The sequence below is a fragment of the Tachyglossus aculeatus genome, chromosome 9 (assembly GCF_015852505.1).
Source record: "Tachyglossus aculeatus isolate mTacAcu1 chromosome 9, mTacAcu1.pri, whole genome shotgun sequence".
Taxonomy (NCBI): domain Eukaryota; kingdom Metazoa; phylum Chordata; class Mammalia; order Monotremata; family Tachyglossidae; genus Tachyglossus; species Tachyglossus aculeatus.
In genome coordinates, this window is record NC_052074.1 from 54,338,221 (window position 1) to 54,362,524 (window position 24,304).

The window sequence follows — 24,304 nt, forward strand, 5'->3', positions numbered from 1 at the left end:
CAAATGCCAATTATTATTATTATTATTATTATTATTATTATTATTATTATTATTATTATTATGTCCACCATTCTTTATATTCAAAGTAGCCATGAAGATAGTTAATGGAGAGAGTCGAGCTGGCGAACAGGAGACCGGAATTCTAGTTCTTGCTGTTGTTCTGTTGATCTGCTAGTGACACAACCTCTTTCTGCCTCCATTTCTACATCTGTTAAGGGGAACTTGTAATGCATAATATAGGTAATGTCATTAATTTGAGAGTACTATGGAAAATCAAAACACACTATCCAAAAGATCAAAAATCCCAGATCCTCAGAGCTATGAAATGTGAGGAGATTAGATTTTTGTAGGTCTTAAATATTTGAAGCCCAGATTGAGGTCTGAACATTTAGAGAATTTTGTAAACCTCTTACAGGGCCTCCCAAATTGAGGGCAAGAGAGGAGCAGAACCACTCTTCCTCCTTTCCCTCAGTGGGTGGACAGTAAAAGAGAGAAGTTGATTTTACCATCAGACATGGGGAGAGAGAGAGTGGAATGCTCTCCTTATTCTAACTCCTCAACAATTCCTCTGAATCCATGCAACTGGACCCCAGCTTAAGTGATTATATTACATTTACCCCATCTGGGCTTAGGTAGATACTAGTGCGTAGGTTTTTCTTTTTATTTCTCTTCTTTTTCTTCACTGTCATTTACTGGCATGTTCTCTCATGCACTCAAAAATGTACACAAACAGTATATATACTGATACATGCACACACATATTCACACACCCAAGGGAGTGAGACTCGTGGAGATGAGACCAAGGAAGAGGATTAGGGATGAATTTTTTTCTGAAGCAAAACTCTGGGATCTTAGACAGTCAGAGGAAATTTGAAGGAGCTGCAGAGCGGGAACCTCTCTGGCCCAGACCCTGTTTTTGTTTTGGTTGGGATGGGACACAGTGGGACCTTCGTATTATGTTGTCTGCCCCATTACCAGACAACAGAGTCCCCAACAGTCAGCAAATCAGCAACCCAACAGATAGACCCTTAATAGCAACTCCAGTGGCTAGGGAGGTGGCAAGGATGTCTGCTTCCTACTTTTGACTCATGAGAAAGTTCCTGAGTTACTCCTGGACTCCTTCCCTAGAGCCCACAAAATAGTATCAGGCATCTTCTTAGTCACTGTAACCCCATTCTCTGTGCCCTGGGGTGGAGAGACTAAAAACAACCCCCTTCAACTCAGAGAGTAGGGATAAAGGGATCAGAGGTGATTGCTGGAGTCCATTTAGGTCAGAGAGCAGGGATGGATTCCCCCCTTCCCCACTGTAAAAATGATTCCTATTGTTTCCAAGGTCGGATCAAATACAGTTTATTGTTATGAGTCCTCCTATAATGCAGGGGGTTGCATCCTGAGTCACATGTTGAGGAGAAATTGTGTTTTAGCACTTACCCCAAATCCAGTGTAAGGTGTGCGCAAACATTTTTAAAGACATACCAACATGTTGTATCCAGAGAGACATGGGTTGTTGAAATGTTCCCCAATTTCCAAATAGCTTTCTAGCCAAAGTGCATAATGACACCCCCCCCGCCCACCAAGCCCCAGCCCCACTTATGGAAGAAATGATTGTAATTAGGAACTTACATTGTGAAGCATTTATTTAAAAATCAGTGTGATGAATGTATAGTGCTTGTTAAAAAAGGATAGGAAGAACAAAAGGAGATACTCTAGTAATGTATCTAAGATTCTGTGGGGGCTTTTTTATCTTTGTGAATTTTTATGTATTTTCTATCTTCTGTTGTAAATTTGGTTTCAGCTGAGATTCAGTATCATAGAAAAAGTTAATAGGCAAAGCCAACATTAGAGCTTTCAGCTCTTGAATTTTCATTACCCCAAGGGTCTGGCTGTATCCCTCCTAGTAAATAATCATGATATAAATACCCAACCATAGCACCTTTTTTATGGTATTTGCTGGGCACTTACTTTTTGCTAAGCATTGTAACACTGGTTTTCATTGTAACATTTATCTCAGGTGACTAATTCAGAATTTGGGAACTGGTATGAAGTATAGCTTTATAAAGAACAAGTCCTACCTGATTGAGGAATATAGCAGAATGATCTCTTATGGCAGAAGGGCAGGCTTTGTTAATTGAGGGAAAATTAAAGGCAATCGAGCCTAATTGTAGGATGGTTTTTAATCACATCTCATATAACATACTCCTCCATAATGCTGCTCTAACCACGCACTTATCAAGTGGACTATTGTTGGTTGGTTATTCCCAAAGATCCAGTGGATCATGAGGGAGTCCACTGAGGCTGGTTCTGAGTCCAGTGTTGTTTAACATGTGCTCCGTGTCTTGGATGATGGAATAAAAGAAATGCTGATTATATTTGCAGATAATAAGCTGGACAAGAGGAGCATTGTCAGGAAGGGTGAGGAGGTGAATCCAATATGACCTTTGGTAAATTGGAGAAGTGTCCAAAACAAACAAAAAGAAAATCAGTATGAATGAATGAAAAGTAATACACCAGGGGAGACAAACAATCTGAACAAATACAAGATTAGGAATAGTTGGCTATGTGTGAGCCTGTCAGAAAAAAGATCTGAAGGCCCGTAATGGAATGCAGATGACCCAACTTCAACAAAATAGCACTGTAGTTTAAAAAATGGGCTCATCCCCTGAGGGCGTAAATAGTTGTATGGCGTGGAGAAACTATGGGGTAATCCTTCCAGTATGTCTAGCAGTGGGGACCTCCTTTTGATAGATAAAATCCCAAAGTAAATCTGAGGATATGAGAGATTGACACTGAAGGTTTGTAAAGCTCTGGGCACCAAGGAGAGACCAGGATCAATGATTTGGACCTCACTCTAATGCCACCTGAGGTGTTTCGATTCCTTGGATAGTGCTCCCAGAATGGAAGTTTTATTTCCTCAAATTAGGTCTGCAGTGTCATCCTGAGATGAGAAGTCAATGAAGAAGCATTTCAAAGGAAAAACTTGTCTACCAGGATTATGAAAAAAGCACCTAGTTTGGTTAGCAATCTGGATCTCTCTGATTACTGATCTGAGTTATGCAGTAACCTATTCAGGTTTCTATGAGCGTAATATAATTAGGAAACGTTGAAAAATGAATTCGCTTCTATAGATTCTTCTGTGTTTTCAAATTGGCAATTCAAAGAAGGTTTCAACCTTGTAAGTGCAAAAGGAACAAGAAATTATTCTTGATCCAGAGATGGAGATTCTAAAGCCTATAGACTAATAACCTTGGAAATACCAATTAATAGCATTTATTGAGCACCTACTGTGTGTAGATCTCTGTCATAAGCACTTGGGAAAGTACAAGAGAATTCATAGACATGCCCTCAGAGACCTTGCATTCTAGCAGAGAAGACAGACAACAAAATAACTTAAAGATAGGAGGAAAGAGAAAGAAGAGATACAAGTTTGTGCTTAAGTAATAGGGTCGGTAAGATATGTAAATAAGTGCTATGGGAGGTTGTGAGTGTTAGAGCCCCAAAATGTAAAGTTGCGTAGTGACAAATGATAGCATTCATCAGGCTGATTTGCTGCCTAGAACTTGGATACCGGGATATGGTGATAATATAGTCATCTTGAGAAGATCTACATGTCTCTTATCCCTATCTTCATATACAAAAGTAGTTAAATCTAAATGCTGTCATCTTCTTCATTCTTGTTCATACTATCAGTTAGTCTATGAACACCTCTTGTGTTATGTTCTTTCTGAGATAAAGCATGCAAAGACTCTTCTAGCCAACAGGGAGCCATTAATTCCCCTAAAACTTTATTCGGAGATTACAGAGCTAAATCCAGCCCTTTTCGGGAACCATTAGTGTTTGTGATTTTCCCTAGAGGACGTTCATCCTGAGGGAATTCTTGTATGTGGAAAAATGACTTACAAACAGCATTCTTCATCTCTGAGTAATCCGCATTCCTTTGACCACACTTGCCCGGGGCAGTGAAGCTATGCCCAATTTCCTGTCCAGTTTAAGGGGACCCTTTTAAGGGGATCCTGCAGTCCTCAGCTTTAGAAGATTGGCCACAAAGTTAGAAAATTCCCTTTCTTGGGTTCAGGGTCTTTCGATTAGAGAAAGGTAAGGCAAAGCTTGAAATCTTGTCTTATGCCGTCGAGTCATCTCCAACACGTAGCGGCACCATGGACGCATCTCTCCCTGAATGCCCCACCTCCATCTGCAGCGGTTTTGGTAGTTCATCCATGGAGTTTTCTTAATAAAAATACAGAATTGTCTTACCATTGCCTCTTTCCATGCAGTAAACTTTAGTCTCCGTCCTAGGCTCTCTCCCATGCTGCTGCTGCCCAGCACAGGTGAGTTTTGACTTGTAGCAGATTGTCTTCCACTCTCTAGCTACTGCCCAACCTAGGAATGGAACGGGTATGCCTCTTCTAGACTCTCCATCCTGCCATCAAGACTGGTAAAGTACTGGAAACTCAGCAGTTGCAACCCTGAGAGGGGAAGCTTGAAATGGTTGATGATAAAATGAGTGGAAAGAGCACGGGCTTGAGAGTCAGAGGTCATGGGTTCAAATCCCAGCTCCGCCGCTTGTCAGCTGTGTGACTTTGGGCAAGTCACTTAACTTCTCTGTGCCTCAGTTCCCTCATCTGTAAAATGGGGGTTGAAACTGTGAGCCCCAAGTGGGACAACCTGATCATCTTGCATCCTCCCCAGCGCTTAGAACAGTACCTGCACATAGTAAGCGCTTAACAAGTGCTATTATTATTATTGTCAGTATTATTATCACTGATGATATCAGAAAAATGTTACTACCTTTGAATTTCTGGGGCATTTCCAAACATTTAATATGTTGTGTGGAGCCTCCCATTTCAGGAGAAAATATTTGTTTTCCGTATAATGTGAATTAGAATTCTACTGTGGGCTATTTTAGACCCAGGAATGAATACGGAATTATTTTTGGTCCCATCAGTTCCACAATAGAGAAAAACCAGGCAAGTGGATAACAGCAATAATAATAATACTAGTGATACTTGTAAATCACATACTATAGACCAAGCACTATACTAAGCCCTGGAATAAATACAAAATAATCACATGGGGGCACAACTCCTGTCTCACATGGGGATCATAGTACAAAAACAGAACTGGGTAAATCTCTAATTGAAGCCTCCTTGTCTCCTCTCCCCTTTTTAATTTGTTACAGCCACAGGTTAGAAATATTTGCCCAAATTAATGGTAAAGAGATAAGGCAGCCTTGGCCCTGCTTTGTCTGAGACCAACCTTTGGTCTCAGTCCCGACTGCTCAGACTCGGACCAACCCTGAGTCTCAGTCCAGATTGCCCAGACTTGGAGTTTCCCTCAGCTCTAAGCCTCCATGTCTTGCAGCTTGTGGGCCGTGCTAGGTCTTACCACCTCCAGAATGTTCTGGTCATCAGTGGACCACATTCTGACAGTTATTCCTGACCCATGCAGAGTCCAAGATGCTGCAGGCAATGTCATGTCCTCTGCCCATCCACCAAGCTAGCTCTCTTCCTCCCTTCAAGGCCCTGCTGAGAGCTCACCTCCTCCAGGAGGCCTTCCCAGACTGAGCCCCTTCCTTCCTCTCCCCCTCGTCCCCCTCTCCATCCCCCCATCTTACCTCCTTCCCTTCCCTACAGCACCTGTATATATGTATATATGGTTGTACATATTTATTACTCTATTTATTTATTTATTTATTCATTTTACTTGTACATATCGATTCTATTTATTTTATTTTGTTAGTATGTTTGGTTTTGTTCTCTGTCTCCCCCTTTTAGACTGTGAGCCCACTGTTGGGTAGGGACTGTCTCTATATGTTGCCAATTTGTACTTCCCAAGCGCTTAGTACAGTGCTCTGCACATAGTAAGCGCTCAATAAATACGATTGATGATGATGATGTCACCATCCACCTACCTCCAGTAGCCTTGTTAGGCTCACACTTCTTAGAGCCAGTCCTGGATCCGTCTATCAGGTTCCAGACCCCACCAGCTCTTCTTGTCATTGTGTATGTGTGTTTGGAAATGACACCAATCCTACTTAGACTGTGAGCCCTTTGTGGGACGGGGACTGTATGATGGGGACTTAGTCTGACCTAATTATCTTGTATCTTCCCCAGGGCTTAGAATGGTGCTTGACAAATAATAAGTGCTTTAAAAAGACTTATTATTGTAATAGTTGCCAAGCAACCCAACTAAGTCAGTCAGTCCCAAACTTTCAGGCTCTGTCCCACCTCCAGCATGTGGATTGAGGTGCTGCCAGCTGTCAAAACAGGTCCAGGGATCTTCAAGCTTGGAACAGCTCCATTGGAGACACAGCTCGTTCGCTGGGAGCCATCCCATCCCTACCACAACCCACCCTTGACCCCAGATCAATCAATCAATCGTATTTATTGAGCGCTTACTGTGTGCAGAGCACTGGACTAAGCGCTTGGGAAGTACAAGTTGGCAACATCTAGAGACAGTCCCTACCCAACAGTGGGCTCACAGTCTAAAAGGGGGAGACAGAGAACAAAACCAAACATACTAACAAAATAAAATAAATAGATATGCACAAATAAAATAAATAAATAAATAGAGTATTAAATATGTACAAACATATATACATATATACAGGTGCTGTGGGGCAGATGAACGAGGTCTGCCCCAGGATCACCAAACTGAAAGTGGTTAGGAAACAGTAGAGGAAGCAAGTGAGTGCTTCTCATTTGCTACCATTCGCTCTCTGTCCCCTTTTATTCTGTCCTTTTTGCCTCGCTCTCTTTTTCCCCAAATCTTTTCTTTTTCTCTCTCCCATTTTTGCTTTTCCCCCCAATTCTCTTTCCTCTTCTTCCCCTTTTCTCTTCTCTTTGTCTCCTCTCCCCTAAGCCAAATATTAAAAATATGAGAGCAGCCTCCTCCAGTGACTTTGAACAAAACAAGGAGGAATTTAAGAATGAGATTATTTTCAATGAGATTGCCAGAGTAAATACTTGAGTTGAAAGGAGCTACTGGTAAGTTTCATATTATTTTGTAATATTATTGATATGGACCAGGCAGGTTTGGGGTTAGAAATTAACGTACGAAAAAGGATTGAGAGTAAATTCAAAATGTGTGTGAACCCGTAGCCATATTATCTAATAGCTGTGATTAGGAAATATAATTGTTCTCCAGAGCAGGCAGAAAGGGAACAGGAAGAAAAATGTCAGTATCATAATAGTGGTAATTTTTGATTAATGGTGAAAGAAAAACTGGGGAAAATGAAATGGTGACTGTTCCTGAGCTTGGTCAGTGTGAATTGTTTGTTGAAATCATTAAGACTAGAGCCCTGAGAGAAAACCCAAGAAGGGAGCAGGGAGGCCTAGTGGAAGGAGCATGACCTGGTACTCAGGGGACCCGGTTCTGATCTTGGCCCTGTCAGTTGCCACCATGTGACCTAAGCTTGTCACTTAACTTTCTGGGCCTCACTTCCCTCATCTGTAAAATGGGGATTCAATGCCCATTCTCCCTCCTGCTTAGACTGAGAGCTCCAGCGAGACAGGACTGTGTCCATCCTGATTAACATGAACTTGTACTTTCTCAAGCACTTAGTACAGTGCTCTGCACACAGTAAGTGCTCAATAAATATAATTGAATGAACTTGTACCTCTCCCAGCACTTAGAACAGTTGCCAGCAGCCGCAGCCCCTCCTCGCCTTATTTTTCTCCATCCTCAGGCCCTGGACTGCATGCCTGTCACCTTCTTCAGTGTCTTGCTGGCACTTCAGCTAACCTCATAACCCTGCTTGCCATTACAGCCATTGTTGCCACCACCCTCTCACCCCCGGAAAGCTCACTCCTTCTCCACAGCCACCGTAACCTTGCCACCCACTTCCTCCAAGAGCTTGTTCACCTCAAGGGTGGGTGGGTCACCAGCACTCCACTTATGATTTTTTGTTTGTTTTGCTTTGCCTTCGTCACCAAATGTAAAGCTCTTGATAAACTAATTGGTCCACTCCATTTGTTGCCTAGGTAATTTCAAAAATGCATCTGAAGTGTACAATTCAGTAAAAGGTAAATCCTGAAGTACATAAAGGATTTACTTATCCTTCCAGCCATTATTGCACAGTGAAAACATGGATATGTGCAGCAGTGAGTGTTTGGGAATGTATATATGTTATAAGGTTTAAATATTTGGCGACATCTGAGGTTTTTAAAGACTAGCTCATACACGTACTCCATAGTGACATGAGATTTGCTTAGATAATAATTAAAACAACTAACTGGGTTCTTGAATTCCAGAGCTCCATTTCCTCCTTTACTGCAGGTAGCTGAAATTAACTTGCCATTTTCCCCTACATGAATATGAGGCCCTTTTGGTCTAGAGACCCCATCTAAATTAATTTTTATGGATTCTTCCCACCATTTAGACAGTATTTTTTACATTGCAGTTGCTTAACAAGGATTATTATTGATTGATAGTTCTATGAACATGAGCATGAGCAAGTCATGTAACATCTTTTCACCCTAATTTTCCCATTGTGAAAGTAACAATAGTTTCTAGACCATTTTGAGAGAAAAGTTGTTTCCGTTCCTTCCTCATAGTTTGTCTTTTGCCTGCTTAATAGTGAATATATTTTCTATTGTTATGAAGCCTTTGGTTTTTGTAGCTGTAAACAAGAGGTGACATTTTATGGACGCATTAATAATAGCTAAAAAGGATTCTTGCCATGTTGAGTTTTCTCCCCCTGCACCGGAAATGATCCCCAAAATATAATGATGTGAAGATTACAGGAAAGTTAAAACCATTCATCAGAAGCTTACTGCAGATGCCATTGGATGCCATACCCAGCTGGCTAAAGGGATTGAAACATTGCAGTGACCATCTCTCCATAGCTGCCGGGCCATGCTTAGCTTACTGCCAATGAGCCCAGTGAGCCACATAGAACCCTTGTCAGCTGCCAGGCTCTAAACTGGAAACTGGGATAAAGTCTTCCTTCATCGCTTCCTCAAGCCAATTGTCAGCTGAAGTTCTCTCACTCCTCACTACCATTCTCACTCCTTAAATGAACGTGAGGATGGCGGGGAATGCTCTGTCCCCTTGTAGGTGACCAGATTTGGGGGAGTTCAGAATGGACCAGGAGTAAGGCTGGCGCAAGGACCATAGACAGGATCAGAAAAACAGGAAAATGCAGAAAAATAGAGAGTGAGAGATAGAGGTATCCCTGCGGGACCCAGGGCCCTTAGGCCAGGTCAAGTCAGCCCAAAGCCAAACCTTCCCCAAAGTCTGCCCACGCTCCCCATTGGAGCCCTTCAATTCTGCCCCACTAGAGTAGACTAAATTAGCCCACTAACCTGTAAACTTGAGGGCATGGATCGTGTCTACCAACTCAGTGGTATTGTACCCTCCCAAACCAGTGGGTACAACACAGGCCTGAGAGTCGGAAGGACTTGGGTTCGAGTCCCAGCTCTGCCACTTGTCTGCTGTATGACCTTGACAAGTCACTTCATTTCTCTGTGCCTCAGTTATCTCATCTGTAAAATTTATTCATTCATTCAGTCGTATTTATTGAGTGCGTACTGTGTGCAGAGCACTTGTACTAAGCGCTCGCTCACTAAGATAGTCACTGCAGTGTTTCAGTCCCTTTAGCCAGCTGGGCATCCAGTGGCATCTGCAGTGAGCTTCTGATGAATGGTTTTAACTTTACTGTAATCTTCACATCATTATATTTTGGGGATCAATTATCGGCAATGTATAGAGACGCTCCCTACCCAACAACGGGCTCAAAGTCTAAAAGAATGGGAATTAGGACTGCGAGCCCAATGTGGGACATGGACTGTGTCCAGCCTGATTAGCTTGTATCTACCCCAATGTTTAGTATCACGCCTGGCACAGAGTAAGCACTTAACAAATGCCATAAAAATGAAAAACAAAGCGCTTAGTACAGTGCTCTCTACAGTAAGTATTTAATAAATACCATTGATAGATGATTGAATGAATGATAGATACGAATGAATGAATGATAGACTGAGTGAGTGATTGGCTGGGAGGGCCACAATGTTAGCAGAAGACAGTGCCATGAACTTATTTCCAGGGATCACTTTGGCCCAACCTTGCCCCTGCCACAGAGCCCCCGGAAGTGAGTTCGGGGTTAATCCCAATGTTGCTAAACTCACTTCCAGGTCAGAAGCATCTCGGATGCCATTGTTGAGGGAGACTGGACTGAACTGAGCCTGCAGGATAACACTTGGTTGCAGGCCGAGCATGGGCATGAACTGACTGTACTGGCTCCCGAATATCTTGTAAAGTCCTGCAGGACTTTAGCCACCATTCCCATCTTGTCCAGAATATCGGATGCCTAGCTCCTAGTTAACATCAACTCCCCCAGAAGTGACTAGGGAATGTCAAGGCCTCAAGATTTGGAACAAGCCGGCAACAAGATTGCTTTGGGGAAAAAAAAAATCGACCATAACAATACATTGCATATACAATCTGTAAGTAGGCACTGGTTTAGTAAGGAGATTATATTACTCTCATTTTTATAGAAAGCAGATTCGGTATATTTTAGGTGGCAATTGATTCAGCTACAGTCTGCTGATGAGTGTGGAAACAGTTTAGGTAAACAGCTTCTAAAATAGCTGTGTAAAAAACTGTTAACAGCACTTGACACATAGGAGCATTAGGACGAGTTAATGCACCAGCATTTTAACACTGGAGGCTTGCGTCCAAGAAAAAAAAATCAATGGGCTTCTCTAAATCTACTCTCAGGGTGACTGCCCTTCCTTTTTATAGTTATTAGGGTCTTTGGTTCACTCTGTTGAAGGGACCATGCTAGAAATAACAAAGGAGACTCTAGTCCAGGCTGAGATGTAGACAAGAAGTTTGCCCCCATCTGCCAGTCCCGATTTGCCTGCATTTTATGCAAAAACATCAGAGTCTACAGATTTCATTTGTCAAATATACATGTGGAAGAGAATTCTCAGGAGCCCCCCTTTAACATTCCTTATTTCCATCAGTTTCCAAAACTACTTAAGATTGCCTAGAACAACTCTTGAGTGTTCAGATCAGTATTTTTACTTTGTAAGAGGAAACTAGGCAAAACTTATTGCAGCATTATCTCACGGTTAGTTAGCTGGCATTTGTAAAGTGCTTTGAAGATGAAAAGCTTATAAAACTGCTAAGAATTATTTAGTATTATGAGAGGAAACATTATAAAGTAGATAAATTGTTAACATTGATTTGTTCTGTAGCATTTCCTACTCTCTGTTCCCTGATGTTTAACATTTTTAGTGGCTGAGCTTTAGGAAGCAGTGAGATTTGGGGTGTCTATTGCAGTTCTTGACTACATATAGAACTTAGTCCCATTCCATTTTGTCCTTTGACAAAATTAACCATTTAGAGATGGGTATTGATATAATAACAACGGAGCAATTTAGCACCATCCATACCTTATGTTTCTCAAATAATTAGCTGTCAGTGTTTCTACAGTCACTACTGTCCAGATTTACAAAATAAAACCAATCTGAGGGAGGTTTGTATTTAGTTATCTTTAATTAGCATTTTAGCTCAAATAAAATGCAAAATGCATTTGTGAAATGTGACTCGGTTTAACAGGGAATGACTGATTCATTGAGTGCCCCAGCATCACTTTAGTACTGAGCATCTGACACGACTTTGCACTAGTTCCTACAGACCTGGCAGAATAGTTTAGGGCTGCATATCATGTAGTGTTGATTATTCTTTGCATTTTGCTGTCATCAGAGTGAGTGAAACTTCTGAAGCCTTAGCCCTAGTCCCTGTCATCTTACCCCAGCCCATGGCCCCCTGTATCCATAAAGAACAGATGGACAGAGAAAAGCCGCACCTACAGCTACATTGGCAGGACATCATTGCCTGATCGGTGGTAGGGTGAGCTTCACTGAAGTAAAAAGCTCTCTAAATGTTTGACTATAAAAGCTATTTAAGTTCAGGGAACTATATATCAAGTGTATTCAAAACATTTCTTTTTTTTTAAATGAGTAAAAGCAAAGCAAACTATTCTTATGGTCCTTGCCCCCCTATTACCAAACACCACTTCAGTTACACCGAAGTTAATCCCAGCCCAGTTAAGGGAAACTCATCCTTATTAAAGTAACATTAACTGCGCCTTTTTATTGATCTTCTCTTTCAGCTTAATGATCGGAACTTTCAGATGTTTTAATAATATCCTTACAGGCTTTATCTCATTTTACTTCACTGTATTACTGAAAGATGCTTTGGAAACTAACTTAGCATAAACATTTTGCAGATGTCTTTAAAGGGTAGGCAGAAAGATTCGACTGCACTACATGTTAACAAAGATGGCTGAAAAACTCTAAAAGATAAAAGGGAGCCTGGAGTGTGAACATCAAAGAATTGTTAATGACAAGAAATACCATTAGGGTTAGCATTTCTTTTGTTTCACCCCCCCTCACACCTGCCGTGTGTGTGAGCTAAGCCTTTGTTCAAAAAATTTGAATTACCTCCATTAGCATTTATAGAAAAATGGTTGCAAAACAACAGAAATGTGCTTTCTGCTTTCCCTATTGCTTGAAAAGTCAGAAATTAGTGCTCTCCTTGTAGTTTCCTTCCAGTTGCTCTATACCATACCGAGAAACTATAGAGGTCAAAGAAGCTGGATTGCAAATGAGCTTCGTTGCAATGTGGGGGTAGCTTTTGTTACTGAAAGGAGAGGAAATATAAGCAACGTGGAGAAGCTCAAATAAGAAGCTCAGACATGAGCAATAGCAAAATCAGAGCGTGAAATTCAGATTAGCCCTCCACAGGCTGGGAGAGGAAGGGGGTTTTGGAAGACTTGGCATGGCTAAAGGTGTAACCTGTTTCATTTGGCCCCTGAAAAATTTTAACAGATGGTGGGACCAGCTGTCTTTTTCAGCCATTTAATAAACTCTTCGGTGGTAACAGTTTGGAAAGTAGGGGTTTTGAGTTTTAAGCCAGAGGAGAAAATAAAGAAATCTGTCTCAGTTGCATTTGCCAAGTAGTAAAGTCTGGAAACATTATGAAAAGTTAAAGTGAAAAATCTAATCGATGATACTGTCTTGTCATATGTTTAAAAACAGTAAACAGCAGCAACACAAACAAATCCCTCTCTGCCCAAGAGGATAACTAAAATGCAAAAATGCTTTATGTTGGTGCCTTTACCTTGGATTTTAATTTTGCTTCTTTAAAAAGAAGCTTATGATTTAAAAGCTACAAGTAAATAACAAATGAACTGCATTTTGATCCGCTATCTACAACACTGGAAAAATAGCAAAAATGACTTTTTTATTAGAATTTGCTACTTGTGTAAGATAAACAACCTGTCAGTCAGTGAACTCATTCCAACTTACATAATTAGTCTAAAACGGCAGAGAAGTTGCTTGGGTAAAAATACACGAGGTTCAAGTCCAGGCTACATTTGTAAAGTTCACTTCTTTTAGTAGACAGTCTTACTAAAATACACTGATTGCTTTTACTTTGACCCAAATTAATGTTGAATTAACATTTTCAAAATAATAGTTAAATGGCAATTCTCAATTACAGGAGATGGTTTATTTACAAAGCATATTGGGCTGTCTTAGGACAGAACAAATCGTTGTGCACATTTACATGCTCCCCAGCTGAGTAACAACCCCTCCATTTGACAGGGGCTTTGTTCTGCCTCCAGGTCTATTATAGGTCCTAGATTGTTTGCCCTTAATAAATTGCAACAACAAGACAGGAACCCTTTTTTAAGTTAAGAGAAATGCAGCACGTGTTTTCAAATAGCTTCAGCGGGAGAAGTTTTAATAGAGACAGCAGAAATCAAGTCAAGTAAATCCTATGGGCTCTGCTTTAAGATTCACATTCCTAGCTGTTAGGAAGCTTGGTATCTAAACAGGTAGCAGAGGATGAAATCCAATAGAATGATGCCGTATAAAATGGCGGGAATGTGATTTGTTCCATAAAACTGAGAGCTAGGGTTTCTCTTCATTCATTCATTCAGTCGCATTTATTGAGTGCTTACTGTGCGCAGAACACTATACTAAGCGCTTGGGAAGTACAAATTAGCAACATATAGAGACGGTCCCTACCCAGCAACAGGCTCACAGTTTAGAAGGGGGAGACAGACAACAAAACAAAACGTGGACAGGTGTCAAGTCGTCAGAACAAATAGAATTAAAGCTAAATGCACATCATTAACAAAATAAATAGAATAGTAAATATGTACAAGTAAAATAAATAGAGTAATAAATCTGTACAAACATATATACAAGTGCTGTGGGGAGGGGAAGGAGGTAGGGCGTGGGGGATGGGGAGGAGGAGAGGAAAAAGGGGGCTCAGTCTGGGAAGGCCTCTTGGAGGAGGTGAGCTCTCAGTAGGGCTTTGAAGGGAGGAAGAGAGCTAGCTTGGCGGATGTGCGGAGGGAGGGCATTCCAGGCCAGGGGGAGGACGTGGGCTGGGGGTCGACGGTGGGACAGGTGAGAACGAAGCTCAGTGAGGAGGTTAGCGGCAGAGGAACGGAGCGTGCGGGCTGGGCTGTAGAAGGAGAGAAGGGAGGTGAGGTAGGAGGGGGTGAAGTGATGGAGAGTCTTGAAGCCTAGAGTGAGGAGTTTTTACTTGATGCGTAGGTTGACAGGCAGCCACTGGAGATTTTTGAGGAGGGGAGTAACATGCCCAGAGCGTTTCTGCACAAAGATGATCCGGGCAGCAGCATGAAGTATAGACTGAAGTGGGGAGAGACAGGAGGATGGGAGATCAGAGAGGAGGCTGATGCAGTAATCCAGTCGGGATAAAATGAGAGATTGAGCCAGCAAGGTAGCAGTTCTTGTCGATGTTGTGGAGGTGAGACCAGCAACTCATCAGTGCTTTTTCAGAGGCTTCAGGCAACTTAACTTCTCTCTCATTGAGGTTTCTACATTATAAAACAGAACATTACTTATCACCCAACTCACAGATAAACTAGATTTTTAATAGATTAATGTCATAACATTATCATCATCATCATTAGCACCAGTAATAACAATAATTGTGCTATTTGCTAAATGGTTACTATGTGCCAAGCACTGTATGTTGGCATAATTAGGAGATAATCGGGTCAGACACAATCCCTATACCACCTGGGGCTCACAGTCTAGGTAGGAGGAAGCCCAGGTATTTAATCCCCATTTTACAGGTGAAGAAACCGAGTCACAATCAAAGGCATTTTGGGGGTATCCACTGGGTACAGAGCACTGTACTAAACATTTGGAACAGCACAATACAATAGACTTGCTAGACAGGATCCCTGCCCTCAAGGAGTGCCAAGTGACGTGCCCAAGGTCACATAGCAGCCAAATGGTGGAGGTGGGATTAGAGCCCAGGGCCTCTCTCCCAGGGCCCATGCTTTTTCTACTAGGCCAGGCAACTGAATATCCTCTAGACTGTAAGCTCCTTCTAGGCAGAGATAATGTCTACCATCTCTGTTGTATTGTACTTTCCCAAGTGCTTATTTCAGTGCTCAGCACACAGTAAGTGCTCAACAAATGCCATCGATTTATTAATTGATTGATTCATTGAACCCTTTTACACTGATGGCTTAGCCCTAGCAGGCATTCCCCAACTTTGGGCTGTTTCACCACCACCACAGAGAAGTGAGGGTCAGACTTTATTGGTGTGGGGGAGGGAAAAAGAAAGATGTCCAAGAAGGAGAGGCCATCTTCCCCAGTAAATTCCTCCACTCCCTTAGTTTCATCCCAACTGCCAACTGAGCACTTTGAGCCAAACACTCACAGCCACCTTTAGCACTATACTATTACTTAACAAATATTATTGATTGATTATTTATAGACTGTAACGAGGGACACGTCAAAGAAATGTAGCATAATTTTGTAAAAATGGAAGAATGGCCAACCAATAAAGAACAGTACTGGCTGTTAACCTAGATCCCTCATGTCCACCCACTAATACCACAACCTCATCCCTACCTAGGAAGAGGGGAGAGAGGAAGGGACCTGTCACCTCTATTAGGGTGGGCCCGAGAAACTGCTGTGGTGGAGAGTTTCTACAGCATATAGATGCCCTGTGACCGTGGTCCCTGGGTTGAGCAAGCATCTAACGTCTCAGCAGTGTTGTGCAATATACTGGTTGTTGTGTGTTTGGGTTTGACACTTGTCTACATGTTTTGTTTTGTTGTCTGTCTCCCCCTTCTAAACTGTGAGCCTGTTGCTGGGTAGGGACCGTCTCTATATGTTGCTAATTTGTACTTCCCAAGCGCTTAGTATAGTGTTCTGCGCACAGTAAGCGCTCAATAAATACGATTGAATGAATGTTGGAAGTGTTAAAATTCATCAGTCTTTGGCCAACAGAGGCTTTCTGTTATTGCTCATTAGTTGGAGAAACTCTGCTTAACCACACCGTACTGGACTCCATTCTAAGAGCTGTATTTTTGTTTTCTGTGACTGTGGCTAAGCTCTTTCCTCAGTTCAGGTAACAGATATGTGACCTCCTCATAGGGATCTAATTTTCACAGTGTCCTCCAGGATTTCCCTTTTCCTACTGTGTTCTTATAGAGTCACTTTTTGTACCCATATTTAAGATATCTAAAATGAGCAAATGCCATAAGGTTTGACACTAAAATCAAAGCAGTAAATCAGTCAATCAATGGTATGTATCGAGCGCTTATTGTGTGCAGAGCACTACACTAAGCACTTGGGAGAGTACAGTACAACAGAGTTGGTAGACACCTTCCCGGCTCACAGTAGGCTTACAATGGTACTATCTTTCATTAATACCTCAGAAAAGGAAGGAAATATGGGACTTTGCTATCAGACATCACTTTAATCTAAATCCTTTAATGATGTAGCTCCCTTAGGATGGCTGAGACATATGTTATCCAAATAACTCTAGGAATATGCAAGTTACAGTGCTAGAGAGATTTTTGAATCCCAGGCACCTGTTCAGTTGAGATTAGTTGATTACTGGGTTCTTTGAAGAGGAAGTAGACATTTTATTGTTTCAACCTCGTGTCCCTGGAGTAGTAGTAGAACTTGCTTTGAAGAAAGACACTCGGACGTTGCTGTCCGAGAAGAGGTAAAAGCCAGGCACCTTCTGCAGGAAAAATAAAGGGGAATGCAATATTCAAGTTGAGGAATTTTTTTTAAAATTTCCCTTCAACAAATGTAATAACCTTTTCCAGCAGGAAGACTCATATGTCCTTAAACATATAGTCACTGGTGTTCAGTGCTGTGCAGTCCCAGGTAAGTTGGCCCCTTCACTTTCAGTGAGTGGCCTCCAACTTCTTAGCTCAGAGGTGATTCCCAGTGGTCTGAGGAAACCATTTAGATATTAGTGACATAATGGAGATTGTTAAGAGGTCAGAAAAAAAATGTGTTTTGACCTATAGATTCCTTTGGCTAGGCTAAAGCATCATGGCTCTTGCCCTAGATTTTACTGTACAAGCCTGGGAATCATGCTGCAGCAATAATATAAGTATACTGAAGGTTTATTTAGTGCTTTTGTCTTCAAAGAGCTCAAAAGAATTAGTTGATCCCTTATCCAAGAGCACATGGAATTAGCATTAGTAAATTACTATGATCCTTTTTCATCAAATTCAAGTACCTATTTTTTAAAAAAACTGTTTCCTGGCAGGCTTCTGCATGACTTTCCTGTCTTGGCTTTTAGTCTAGATTCCTTTCATTTGCATGCACTGGGACTGTCTCAAGATAAGGTAAATGTCCACAGAGTCACATATTTTTGGATCTGCCCATGACAGGGTTGAGAGCATAAAACTTTGTTTTCCATTACTCTTTGATAATGAAAGAGCTGTATTCCTGTTACTTGAAACAGTTGTAGCCAGATGGAGGTATGATGTAATGTGGCAATATGCAGGGAAGTTGTTGGATTGACTCTCTGAGGCCCCAAATCCTACGTTTTTCTGAAGAATAGATAGGGCATGGGCAACAGCAGTTAAAATCTTAACTCCGTCTAGGGAGAGACTCTCCCTGTAGGAGTGAAAGGATAATTTGGTCTCCACAGCGATTCAGTCCTTGGCCTGTCTGCTGAGATTGGATGAAGGGTGACAATTATAGTGATGGTTTTTTGATGTGAGCACCTGTCCACTGGAAACTGGTTAAGAAGTCCAGCGCAGTTTACACAGACCTTGAAAACCCCATCGGATGGAGGCATCTTGTTATCAGTACTGACCAAATTAGTTTCCTATAGTCACAAGGCTATATATAAAACATCCGATCCTTTCTCATCCTATTGGTGGACTAGCATTCAGGGAAATTTTAATCTTTGCCCCAAAGAGCTCCTGAAATCTCACCTCCTTCAGAGGTCTTTTCTCCTGACCACCATCCTGCCAACACCAACTCCCCCTTCAGCGTGGTGGTGGGGTGAAACAGTAAGAAGTAGAATGCCTCCTGGAGCGATGCCATCGGGGTTAAGCTTTCTGACCAAAGTGCCATAGAGAGTGTCGGGCATGATGGAGAGACTAAGCGGAAATTCTGACAATAGCTGGCTAAGGTGAGTGGTGAAGACCACGAGTGGCTACTGAGTCTGTTATTCTGACGGCCGCCTGGAGGTCTTTATCACTGCAACAGGGCATCAGCTCTTAGGTGTGGTCTCTTTGGTTACAAGTGGGTGTTGAATGTAGAAATCCCATATGCACTTCACAATGTGCTGCACTCCCGCATACCTACTTGGTTCTTGCACCCACTGTCTCGGTGGGAACAAGGTTGGCAGCAAGTGACACTGTGCAAACTGCTAGCACAATAATCAACTCCTTCCCTTGGGTTCTCCAGCCTAAAGTCTTCATGTCTGGCTTATCAGTCAGCTTCATCATCATCGTCATCCTCCTGATTGATGTCATGCTATCTGAACTTTAAGTTTCCATTACCTACTCTTTCCTTCCTCCCACCCAAAATTCACTAGTCCCATAGTACCTAGTGTAGGGATAACCTGATTATTGATTATCTTCTAGAATGTAAGCTCGCTGTGGGCAAGGAACATGCCAGCCAACATTGTTATATTGTACTCTCCCAAGTGCTTAATACAGTGCTGTGCACACAGTAAGTGCCACTTATCTGCTGTGTGACCTTAGGCAAGACACTTAACTTCCCTGAGCCTCAGTTACCTCATCTGTAAAATGGGGATTAAGACTGTGAACCTGTGTCCAACCTGATTACCTTGTATCTACCCCAGTGCTTAAAACAGTGCTTGTCTTATAGTATGCGCTTAACAAATACCAGAATTGTTATTATTAATAAATTTGAGATCTGTGGGGTCCCTCCTTTCCCGACACTGGGACTCCACCATAAATATTTTTTTTGTTAGAAGATAAGCAGTAAGTTTTGAAATTGGTATTTTATTGTTCTTTAAATCTTTTCTCTGGGGTACAGATTGTCCCCAGGCAGTTTCTCAGTTTCTCATCCTGGTGAAGGATGAAATTGTTACCTAGGAAAGTACCTTGAATTCCTACAAAATACGCACTACATAAATACACATCTATCTATCTAATCTCCTCACCGTGCCTCGTTCTCGCCTGTCCCGCCATCGACCCCCGGCCCACGTCATCCCCCGGGCCTGGAATGCCCTCCCTCTGCCCATCCGCCAAATTAGCTCTCTTCCTCCCTTCAAGGCCCTACTGAGAGCTCACCTCCTCCAGGAGGCCTTCCCACACTGAGCCCCTTCCTTCCTCTCCCCCTTGTCCCCCTCTCCATCCCCCCATCTTACCACCTTCCCTTCCCCACAGCACCTGTATATATGTATATATGTTTGTACATATTTGTTACTCTATTTTATTTTATTTATTTATTTATTTATTTTACTTGTACATATCTATTCTGTTTTATTTTGTTAGTATGTTTGGTTTTGTTCTCTGTCTCCCCCTTTTAGACTGTGAGCCCACTGATGGGTAGGGACTGTCTCTATATGTTGCCAACTTGTACTTCCCAAGCGCTTAGTACAGTGCTCTGCACACAGTAAGCGCTCAATAAATACGATTGATGATGATGATGATACAAGGTATTGTCATTATGGTCCAATAATAACAATAAAAAAAATTTAGTTTCCATGAGGTTGAGGGATTTACCTAAGATCACAAAAAAAAATTAAGTGTCCAAAATGGAATTTAAGTCTACTCCATTCCTAACTGGCCTTCAAACCAAAATGATCATTTTTGTTCTGAAATCAGATGTATAATTTCCTATTAGGCCAAATCATCAATAACTGAACTATGGATTATAAATTCAGATTTTGCATAAAAATGTGTAGAATCGTAAGGTTTGAAAGTGATGTTACCTACTGATGGCGAGATTTTATTTGTGTTCATAACTGGCAAAACGTTCTACATCCCATGCATGTAAAAATTATTCTTTGCTGTCCTATGGCACTTACTATCTGGATTAAACAGTTAAAGAAGCAGCATGGACTAGTGGAAAGAGCCTGGGCTTGGAAGTCAGAGGACGTGGGTTCTAATTCTGACTCTGCCACTTGTCTTAGTGTGTGACCTTGGGCAAGTTACTTAACTTCTCTATGCCTCAATTACCTCATCTTTAAAATGGGGATTAAGACTGTGAGCCCCACGTGGGACAACGTGATTACCTTGTATCTACCCCAGCGCTTAGAACAGTGCTTGGCACATAGTAAACGCTTAACAAATACCATTATTACTAAAGAAGCAAACTTTAACAATTCCATAACTCTGCCAGTGTTGAAAGATTCACTGTGGACTTACGGGTGAGGAAAAAACTAGGAAAATGTTAGTTTGTATTAAAAGAATGTTTTAATTTGTTAGCTATACTTACAGCATTTGCAAGTGTTAAGTAAACAGGTTGTGTGTTCAGCCCAGTCCTAATTAAGCCTCCCCACCGGGGGTTTAGTTGGGGTTGGGAAGGAACTGATGCAGATGATGCTTTCAGCCTCCTCTCCTTATAGGGACATGACCCCAAGGCATCCTTTCCCCTCCCTAGACTTTGTTTTCGAATACCACTGCCCAGTAAGTAGGGACATCCACCGTGCAAGCTGGGAAGACCTAAGCAGGCATGTACTGCCCATGACCAACATCAAGTAATGAGATGGTGTTTCACTGTTTCACAAAAATGAGACCCCCGATAACATTTTAAGATTGCTCTATTATCCCTTGAAAAAATAACTTCATGATGGTCTTTCTTCCAAAAAAACTGCTATTCTCTCTGGAAACATTGGTTTCAGCTGTTTTTACTTACGGTGTGAACCTGGTCATGGTCATGAAAATCCACCAGAACAGGAATCTTATCCCTTTCCCTCTTTCCTGCACATCTTCCCTTATTCCCTTCCCTCCCCTTCATTCTTTTCCTCATTACCAGTCCCTCTGTTTCACCCTCCCCCTGCCTATTTTTTCCTCTCTCTCTTTTCTCTCCCACATCCCTTCACTGCTTTCTGACAGGCAACTTCCTAAAGAGAACAGGTACTAAGTAAAAGTGTCAGAGGTGCGTTTTGAACAAAACCTGTGCAAGACTGGCCCAGCAGTGATCCTCTGCAGAGCCAGGACCTTGTACCTCACAGGGCCTGTGAACCAAAAAAGGCACTGATAGAAATGTCATCCTGGATTCCCTTGGCCTCAGCGTGAGGCACGGAGAGGACAACATTGTTCTTGTAGTTTATCTTATTCTATATCATAAAATACTAGGCTTTGTAAGGAACATATACGCAGATTAATCTCTGCTCTCGAGGAACTTATTCTAAGAAGCAAGAACAAATATATTACATATAGTAAATAGTATATGTACAGTGGGGGCTCCACTCTACCATGTTATGCATCATGCAGTGTAGTGCAAGTATCTCATGGACCCTGAATTTTTAATGATTTTTTTTAATGCAATTTCCTCCCAATTCTAAATCTGGGCTCTGTTCCAGCCATACCACGTAAACCCCTTCCGGCACTGGAATTTCCCAGCACCGTGGATACATTCAGGTACAACCCCTTCCTCCAGCACATTTGCCCCCTCCTCGACTTTGCAAAGAACCCCAGTAACACAACATTCAGATATGACATAGACATACGGAGAATTGGTTACTTGTAAGGCTGATCACTTGAAATGAGCCCTATTGAAGGTGACTAATTTACAGAACTCTTGTCAAAGAGAACATTTGTAATCCGGGCCTATATTTTCCAAACTTTTACAGCTTTATGATGATTTGTGAATTAACATACACTGTATATATTGGTGTAAGGTGTTCTTTGTACCTGAGACCCGAATTTTAAAAAAACGACTGCTTTTGTAACTTAGTTTGCTGTTTTTAAACACGTTGAAACGCAGAAACCTCAAAGGTAAATCAGAAGGTATCAGATTGCGGTACCCTTTACCCTCCCATCTTCCCTCCCCACAACACAAACACACACACACGTAACACACAGTCTTCCCAGTTGAAGAGGGCAGAGTTTGATCTCTTCCATGTTGAGAGTTGGGAACAATAGCAGCTTTCTGCTCGGGCAGGACTTCAAACGGCTTGGTGAGTGACTGCTCTAAGTAATACTTTGTTGCAGATCACTGAGGAAATTCACAGATGGCCTTCTGCAACTTTGCGTGTCATTATCATGGTGCAAGTGCCCAGTAGCCTCAAAGGCACCTTTAACAAAGCAGGCATGGTACAGTATGAGACAGAGGTGGAAAGTGTGTGATCCCAGGCAGTGGGGGACCCAACAAAAGAAGGGGAGCCACTTGTTTAAAATCTTCTCGAGTTTACAGTCCTTCATCTTCAGGGGTTATGGGGTTGAGGAGAAGCAGCGTGGTGCCGTGGAAAGAGGCCGGTTTTTGGAGTCAGAGGTCATGGGTTCAAATCCCACTCCGCCAATTGTCAGCTGTGTGACTTTGGGCAAGCCACTTCACTTCTCTGGGCCCCAGTTACCGCATCTGTAAAATGGGGATTAAGACTGTGAGCCCCACCATGGGACAACCTGATCACCCTGTAACCTCCCCAGCGCTTAGTACAGTGCTTTGCACATAGTAAGCGCTTAATAAATGTCACTATTATTATTATTGAGTTATTAGCCAGTAATGTAAGAATCTGTGACTTTTTCCGTCGTTCTTTCTTCTTAATTAAAGTCGGGAAGGATGTGATTCCGGCAGGCAAAAAGTCAAGATGTGTGGAGAATGACTTCAAATGCAGGAAGAAATGTTAGAAGGCAGAGTAGGGCCCGGGCAAAAAGCTGGGATGCGTTTGAGACCTGTGTGGTGGGATGGATCAGCCTCTAGAAGTCTTGGGGCGGGTCCGGAGCCTCCCTCGTTGTGCGCCCCCCCTTCCCCCCTTCCTGTGTAGTAACCGCCCCTCCACTTCGCAGGTTGCCTTTTGTTTCCCTTTCCCTTCTGCCCGCCGGGAGGAAAACCGCGCCGAGCCGTGAAAGCCAAACTTTCCTGGTCCGGACGTCAGCAATGGGCCGCGAAGCGCCGGGGAGCTGTCGAGGACCAGTTTCTGCTATCGTCTTTATGGCCGAAAGCAAAGGAAGAAAAAAAAAAAAAAAAACCCAAAAGCTTGTTGCTATGTAATGGGATTTATTATTATTATTAGATAATATATTATATATAATGCAATTATATATAATATATAATTATATTATATAATAATAATAATGGGATTTGTTAAGCGCTTACCATGTGCCAGGCACTGTACTAAACGCTGGGGTAGATACAAGCAAACCAAGTCGGACACTAGTCCCTGACCCGTGTGGGGCTCACAGTCTCAGCCCCCGTTTTACAGATGAGGTCAAGAGGCCCAAGAAGTGAAGTGACTTGTCCAAGGTCACACAACAGACAGGTGTCGGATCTGGGATTAGAACCCCTGACCTTCTGCCTCTCGGGCCCGTCCTATAATAATCATCAATCGTATTTATTGAGCGCTTACTATGTGCAGAGCACTGTACTAAGCGCTGGGGGGAACACAAGGAGTTGAGGTTGTCCCGTGTGGGGCTCACAGGCTTAATCGCCATTTGACAGATGAGGGAACTGAAACACAGAGAAGTGCCCAAGGTCACACAGCAACCCTCTGCAACTTTCCCCACAGCTAGCCTCTCTGGCTTGCGTTTGCGAGGTCCGTGCAACCCCTCCCCGGGCTTTGCTCCCTCCCGGCTACCCGTGTGTCTCATCTTTTGATGTGTCTCTTGATATTACGTTGGAGCAGCCACACGCTTTGCATGAGCGCGGCGCTCCGTGTGGCAGAATTGACATTTGGCCCCGATACCTGGATCTCCTGATGATTGCAACAAATTTCTAAAATAAATATTGTACTTTGATCTCCCGGCGTTGCATTTTTAATGGCAGTTCCGAATGTCATTAAGAATAAATTCCAGGAGCCCCGAGCGCCGGGGGAGCGAGGGCTAATTATAGGTGCAGAAAAGGAG

At 42.4% G+C, this 24,304-nt stretch overlaps 1 protein-coding gene across 1 annotated transcript in view; it reads left to right on the plus strand.

Moving 5' to 3' along the window:
* MYO3B (myosin IIIB) overlaps window positions 1-23,409 on the plus strand; it is a 304,584-nt gene extending 281,175 nt beyond the window's left edge. Inside the window, exon 34 of the mRNA XM_038751211.1 lies at window positions 23,249-23,409. The gene's annotated coding sequence lies outside the window, so the exon portion shown is untranslated. The remainder of the gene's footprint in view (window positions 1-23,248) is intronic.
* Window positions 23,410-24,304: the final 895 nt, after the last annotated feature.